We start from the raw sequence: 8,240 nt of genomic DNA, 5'->3' as shown, positions 1-8,240 counted from the left end.
ACTGGCGTTGTATTACTTTTACTCTATAGTAAAATGCTGAGGCGAGCGTCATGTAACTAGCGCCACGAGACGGCGTTACAGGTAGCGCCACGAATTAGCGGTTCTAATCGATTCACTTCTCTCGATCAATGCGTTTCTAGTAATTATGTACTTATTCTAGACAGATTTAAATTAAAATTGCATGAAAAATAACTGTCACAATACAGACATTAAATCAGAAGTGAAACAATAAAAGAATATCTGTCAATAACAGATTCGATTCCTAACAATTGTCAAAATTTAGAAGTCATTAAATGTCTGCTAAAAAATCCAATTAATAATAATATTGAATCATCTGTTTAAATTTACAAGACACTTCCTGTTTTAAAATAATTTCATATAAATACAACTATAATTTTTAAACATCTTATTTAGTTTATAGAATAAATAAATTTACTATCAAATGATATTTATTTATATTTTATTATTAGTTTAATATTTCATCTCAATTTGAAAGGTCTGTCAGAAGTAAACAAAGTAGCTTTGTTAATACGTTGGTAGGTGGTGTTAATATAATATAATACAATATAATATAATATAATAAAAATTTTTAAAATATAAATAATAAATAAATAATAAAATTAATTTATTAAATTTTAAAAATATTATTTATTAAATGTGTACTGTACCGCCTACTTGTACCACCTTTTTTGTGTTGTAGCATACCACTTTTATGTTATTTGTACCAGCCAATGTGGCTCCAAAGCTATTTTAATTACTGTATTTTTATTTACCACTAAAATCAAAGTAATTACTATTTAAATGGGAATAAGCCACAATTAAAGGTTAAAGTACGTTTATTGACGTTTCAATTTCCACTTCGGAAATCGTTCTCAAAATACAAATAAATTCTTTCGATTTCCGAAGTGGAAATTGAAATGTCAAAAAACGTACTTTAACCGTTAATTGTGGCTTATTCCCATTTAAATAGTAATTACTTTAACATGCCACAAGAAAATAGCTTCAGAACAACACTAAAATAAAAAAAAATGAATATATTCGGTCGCACTCTTTGTATATTACTCTTTTTTATCAAATCGATTTTGTTGTATATATATATATATATATATATATATATATATATATATATATATATATATATATATATATATGTGCATAAACTACTTCAAAGTAACCATTGAATTAAAAATAAAATCAAGAAACATACTGCAATGTTCAATAAATTTTCTTTGCCTAATCACCAAGAACTACATGTTTCTAACTTCGGGCCATTTAGTTTTAATAGGAAAACTTTGGGGGATTAGGTCTGGTAATACTTTGTGAGCAATTTTATACATCAAGATTGTGTGTAGTGAACTGGTATATTATATCGATGTTTGATACGAAATACCATATAAAAAAAATCAAATTAATGAATTTCAAAATTATATGCTTTATTCCATGATCAAATAAAGTTTATGGTGAATCATTTTTTTATTATTAAAATAGTTAGTAATTATATAAATAGTAAGGCTGTGAATTTACCTTTTAAATAAGGGATGTCTGCATTTTAGATTCCAACCAATTTTCACTGAATGAAATGAAATTTATGGATGGTAATTGTCAATGTAAAGTTTGGTTATAGAATTATAGTCTTCAACGTAGACATATAATACAAGATCGACTGACTGGTGCTGACTGAATTGTTAGATTTGTAAAGTCACAAACACTAATTGGTCACCTAGAAAGAATGCCAGATAATCGAGCTATAAAAGTAGTCCAGACATGGAAGCGCCAAGGAAAGAGAACAAGAGGAAGGCCCCGTAAATGATGGATAGACGACGTAGAGAGGTATCTTAAAACCATGAACATCAGGCAGCGGCGAAGAAAAGTATCCGACAGGGCAGAATGGAAGAACATTGTTAAGCAAGCCATGACTCACAAAGGGTTGTAGCGCCATTAGAAGAAGAAGAAGAAGACTGACTGGTGCAATACAGTCACGTTTCCCCAGTGCGACTGACAAAACTGACGCAAAGCATACCCTGCATCTCTGTCTAATGAGCCAGGTTTATCGACCAAGTGACCTTCTTATTGGTCATTTAGATCATGTAATCGAGATAACCTATCAAATTAGAAAGAGATGCAGGTACTGTTTTGCGTTAGTTTTCTCTGTCGCACTAGGGGAACGGGATGGCATCGCAACGGTCAGTCTATCTTGAAAATATTCTCACAGCAAAAAGCAAAACTCAGAACGGTCCTAGCCCAGAGACAGTGAAATCAATTTAAATTAGCTCCATAAAAAACTTCAAAAAACTGGGGAATTTCAAGCAGATAAATCTCCAATTAGTACAGCATGTTAATAAAGTAGGTTAAAGTGAACTGATGTAAACGAACAGCCTGAAAAGTAAGATTGTTGCATTATTATTCTAAACTAGTTATTAAAGATATCTTTAATAGTGCTAACAGCGGGACAAAAGCATCATCAATAAAAGCAACCAAGTTTTTATCACTTATAAGAAGTCAAGGTCCGATGAGTCGACTAGCTTTTGACTTCTTTTTGCAGTGCTAATTACAAAGTGAATAAGGTGACGGATAAAAGACAGAGTCGGTTTTAGACTGAAATAAAAACAACAATTTATAAATTAAATCTTAATAATAATTAATTAATTATTAGTTGTTATTATAAGATTATATCAATATTATATTATTGTAAGAATTAACCTAAATTTAAGTTCCCAACTGAATTTATATTGAGAAGTAATAGTGTTAAGTTAAGAAATAGGTCATTAAAATACAATTAATATATATGAAAACGAAACTTTAAACGACATAGAAACCCACGAAGAGAATAAACGAAAGATAGGAGAACAATATTGTAGCTTTAGAATAAGCAGAAAACAAAGAGATCACCACAGAAAAATAAAAAAGTTGATGATAAAGATACAAATGCAATTATGAGTAGAATGACGAAAGAACTGATGGGAAAAAATGAAGAATGACGATTAACGAAATAAAGCAAATGAGGAAGGATCAAATGGAAAACAATAAAAAATTAATGGAAATGGGGCACGAGAATCAGAAGTTAAAAAGAGAAGTACAGTAACTACAAGAAACAATCGAATACATAGAAAAATGCAGTAAGAAGAAAAACATGATATCAGGATTCAAACTGGGAGATAGAAATATAAGAAAAGGAATGGAAAATTTGATCGCTAAAAAATTACAAGTAAAAGTACAATTAAGGAATGCCACAAATATTGAAGAGAATCTCTGCTTTATAGAAACAGAAAGAATAACAGAAAAAACAGAGATATTGAACAGCAAGAACAATTTAAAAAACCACAAAGACCGCATTTACATAAACAACGACCTCACAATAATAGAAAAAGAAATACAGAAGCAAATAAGCAAAGTATCGAAAGACGAAAGAGGAAACGGAAAAAAGACAATAATAGAATATAAAAAGTTAACAATAGACAATAGCGAATGGAGATGGGATGAAGAGAAGGAACAGAGTATATAAAATAAAAGGAAAACTGCACAAGCGTCAAAAAACTAATAAATAGTAAGTAACAAAGTAAAAATTGTAACGACGTGCCTACAATAAAGACGATGATTTTGAATTAAGGTAAAGAAGAAGATAGCAACAAAGAAAACAAACAAGTGAAACATCGATTAAAAGTGGGAACATGGAGCGTAAAAGGGATCTACGAGGAAGGAGCATCAAGAAATTTAGATGAAACACGTGGGAAATGTAGAATCGAAATAATGGCATTACAAGAAACCAAGCATCTGGTAAGATAGTGAAAGTTGGAAAAAGTACTCTTTTTAAAAGCGGTGGGGCCAATAGATACCTGGGGATGGGTTTTATGATGTTAAAGAGAATAAGCCGAGTAGTAACTGATTTTCAAGCAATATTAAAAAGACTATGCTATTAAAGATTGAGCGGGAAATATACAAAAATCAGCATAATTAACGCTAATACTCCTACAGAGGAGAAAGACATGGAAGTAAAAAATGAGCTTGGCGAGCTAATTGGAAAAGTACCAAAATATGACATAAAATATCCGTGGGAGATATTAATGCAATAGAAAGAGAATACAAAAAACTAACAAAATTTTTGAATAGAACATGACCTTAAGATAGTAAAAATTTGATCATAAAGATGTACATAAAACAACCTGGATTTCTCCTAGATAGATCTAGATAGATCAGTGACGAATTGTAGAAACTATGGGCGAGCAGATGCCAACAGTAACTATATATTGATAATAGCCACGCTTAATTAGAATAGAGGAAGAAATAAACAAGAGATTAAGAAGAATCACAATGGGGAGCCTAGAGGAATGGGAACAAATACAAAGAGCCGTTATATAAGCGGCAGACCTTAGCATTGGTAAAGCAGAAAAAGAAAAGAGAGCTGAGAGAGAAACACTGGTTTGATGAGGACTGCAAAAGAATCCTAGCGCAAAGGAATAACGCAAAAATGGAAAATATTAGAAGTAATACAGCAAAAAAGTAAAGAGCATTTTAAACCACAAGGAGAGAACCTTTCAAGAATTACTGGAAAAACAACTAGAAATAATAGAAGAGAACTTATATTCAAAAATAGATACGGGTGACACAAAATAAATATACAATGTTTTGTAGAAATAAAGATGGTATCTTACTAGGAGACAATACAGAGAAATTATGAGCATAATATTTCGATGAATTATTAAACCATAAAGGCGAAACAGAAACAGAAATGCAACAACGAACACAAGAAACAGAGAGTAGGAGGTAATAAAAGCAAAAAGAGACTTAAAAAATAATAAAAGTGCAGGAGAAAGCGAAGTGCCAGCAAAAATATTAAAAGTATAAAGATATATATGTATATATATATATATATATATATATATATATATATATATATATATATATATATATATATATATATATATATACTGAAGAAAAAGATAACTCGACTTTTTATAAAAATTTGAGAAAATGAAAAAATGCCAGAGCAATGGAACATAGCACTCATCTGTCCAATTCTCAAGAGAGGCGATAAAACTGCCTGTGAAAATTACAGAGAAATCGCACTTAGAGGCAGTAGATAAAGTATTAGCAAAAATTGTACGAAGTAGATTAAAGACCTAATAAGGGAATACTAGGCTGGTTTCAGACAGGGAAGAACAACAATCGATCAAATTTTTATGCTTGTCATTAAAAAACAACAGTTATGTACAAAACCTAAGTTTACATATGCTCTTTGTTGATTCTAAACAGGCCTACGACTCCATTTCACAAAACGGACCATACAAATTAACAAGATCTCTAGGAACATCAGAGAAACTGATACGATTAGCTAAAATAATACTAACTTATACAGTCAATATGGTCGCGACAGAAGGAAGTCTTTTAATTTCGTTTTTGGAGACATTAGACTTTTTGGTTTAACTCGGAATCAGCTCGAACGGCTGATGAAGTAGAGATACTGAAATAACTGTTATGTCGTTCTATTGATTCCGATTCAGATGTGAAAAATTTGACTAATTTGTTCTCCAATGACATGATATATGACTTTTATTTCATCAAAGCAATAGCAAGGCTTTTGCTAAAAACGACTAATATTTGCATAGGTTGTTTTCTGCACATACGGTATCTTTTTACATCAAAGAAATAGTTATGATAACCGCAAAAAGGTATCCAGTAAATAAACCTTGTACAACGTAAAAAGTAAAATGTCTTTTAGAGACAGACTGGGTAACTCTTCAGATAAAAGAAATACCCGACAAATACTATGGTTGTGATAACAGCAATAAGGTCTCTCATATAAGGGAACCTCGACAAAGAAATAGTCTTTCAGCAGACTAGGTATCGCCTTTCGGCAGATGACCGACAATATGGTCGCCTAACATCCCAGTCCAAACATTTCTTTTGCGGATTCTGCGTTCGCACTGCAACACTGAGGTGCTTATTTACCGAGAATAATACCTTGCAACGGATGGATTGTGTTTTTGATATAAAAAAAATGAAGATTTGTCAGAAAATAAAATATTTTTTAAAAAGTGTACATTTTCATTCTGTTTATCTAACATCAATTCACAAAACTCCATCCGCCTAAAGTTATCTTCCGGAAACAGTTCTTGTGTTGCTTGTATCTTAAAACAATGATACCCATTTCTTTTGGGAACTCGCTGGACAGTTCGAGCATTCACGTTAACGTCCCTAGCAATTTGTACACTATTGCAGGGTTCACTAGCTTCCACAAAAGCACAAATATGAATATTCCTGTTTTGACGCTGCTTCATGACACTTTTTAAACTATTTACACATCCCGAAGTTTGAAAATGTTTAATGGTATTTTTAACTGTTGTAACACTTGGTGAGGGTCTATTTTCGAAGACAACAATAAATAAATCAATTACTTCGCGTATTACTATGAAATGAGTATAGAGGTGGAAACGTGTAACATATTTAACAAAAGTTATTGGATATTGCTTGAACTGAAGAATATTAGCATACAGTTTTCTCTTAAATTTTGGGTGGATGTGTAGCCGTGATATATAATATAATGTCAATAAAAATAAAGTCATATAAACCATAAAACTTAACAATACATAAATTTTTTACTTATTTGGAAGTACGATTCAAGATCCGAATGCAGTAATTTATCATCAATGTGCAATCTAAATACACTACTCCAAATGTAAATGAGCGAATTTTTAGTTTTCTCGAATGATTTATGCACTTTCGAGTGACCCGCTCATCACAATGCACACTTCAAAACTTTTGGATTTTCTATTCGAGAAAAAAGTTACGTTATGAATTAAAACGCTTCGTTATTTAACTAACAATGTAAATCTACTCTAGACCTTGTTAAAAACACCTGCAAAACGTGTACTTAAATTAAGCACCACGGAGTTTAAATGGGAAAATGGGAAAAGTGGCGAAAGTTTTTAAAAACTCGTTTAGATGTAACTCATTTCAGACTGGACGAATAAAATGGTAGTTAATAGATCATAGGCTTTAGTCGTTGAGTGTGACTAATGTACTCTATTACTGAGCAGTCTATTATTTTCTCTCCCTTTTTTTTACCGTTTGGAATTTAGTCTTAAAAAATAAAATCTTTTTTAATTGTATAATTTTTTTAAATCAATATAATTTGCAATCATAGAATCTGCTTAAAGTGGGACAATAAGTTATTTAGTTCTAACCTAAATTGAATCGTTTATTTCAGAAACCCAGTTTTTCATATTTTCGGTAAATGAAGAAAAACTGTTTATCTCTCACAAAACTGAAAATTGGTTCTTTAAATTTTTATGAACAATACATAATACCTTTCTAAAACAGATGCCATAGTCCATTATATTTTAATAATTTCCAATTGAATAAAAAAAATTAATAGTTTTTTTCACTTGACGGTTTCTGAATAAAACTGAAAAAACAATATTTTTGAGGAAATGTCTTTCAATTTTAGAACAGGACGTGTTTTAAATAAAATAAATAACAATTTAATGAACTTATTTTATTATTATGATTAAAAAACAATAATATAAATGGAATAGATTATACAATAACACATCCGTAGTAAACAGTAAACGTAATTCAAGAAAACGAATTAATCAACATATTCCCTGTATTTTCCATAAGAAGTTTAAGGGATTAGAATTGGACCAAAACACTGCAAACAAACACAATTGCGTCCAACACAAGCTGCAAGTGGGTCTGAAGTGGCCTGGGTACACAAATAGACAATTCTTTGAAAGTTGGACATTGGATTCGAATTTCGGATTATCCTGGATGACAATTAACTGCAATCTTCAAAACTCGGCCACTCAATTTCTTCTTTAAACCATGTAGACCTCTTAAATTTTTGTAACGCTGCTTTACAATTCTCCCACAATGGGCACAACACAACAAATCGGTCGTTAACTCAACAAATTCACCTCTCCACAAATAAAAAATTGCCGGCTTTGAAGAACTACACGGCGCAAGCTATTTCTTCCGAATCAAAATCTTAACCTTCACTTAAAATCCCACTGCTACTGAGATCGCGATGGCAAAAAAACAAATAACAAAAAAACTATAACGAATTTGAAGAAAATCCGGACTAAACAATGTTGGATCATTGTTGCGTTGGCGATCCATCGTAGAGTGATGTAATTCTCATAACCGCAATTCTTTCTAACGAACCTAAGTGGATATTTATTTGATGCGCAATATTAAGCGGCATCACGATCAAAGAAAGATCAAAGAAATACGCATCTGTGTTA

The sequence above is a fragment of the Diabrotica undecimpunctata genome, chromosome 5 (assembly GCF_040954645.1).
Source record: "Diabrotica undecimpunctata isolate CICGRU chromosome 5, icDiaUnde3, whole genome shotgun sequence".
Taxonomy (NCBI): Eukaryota; Metazoa; Arthropoda; class Insecta; order Coleoptera; family Chrysomelidae; genus Diabrotica; species Diabrotica undecimpunctata.
Note: the sequence above shows the minus strand (reverse complement) of the source record.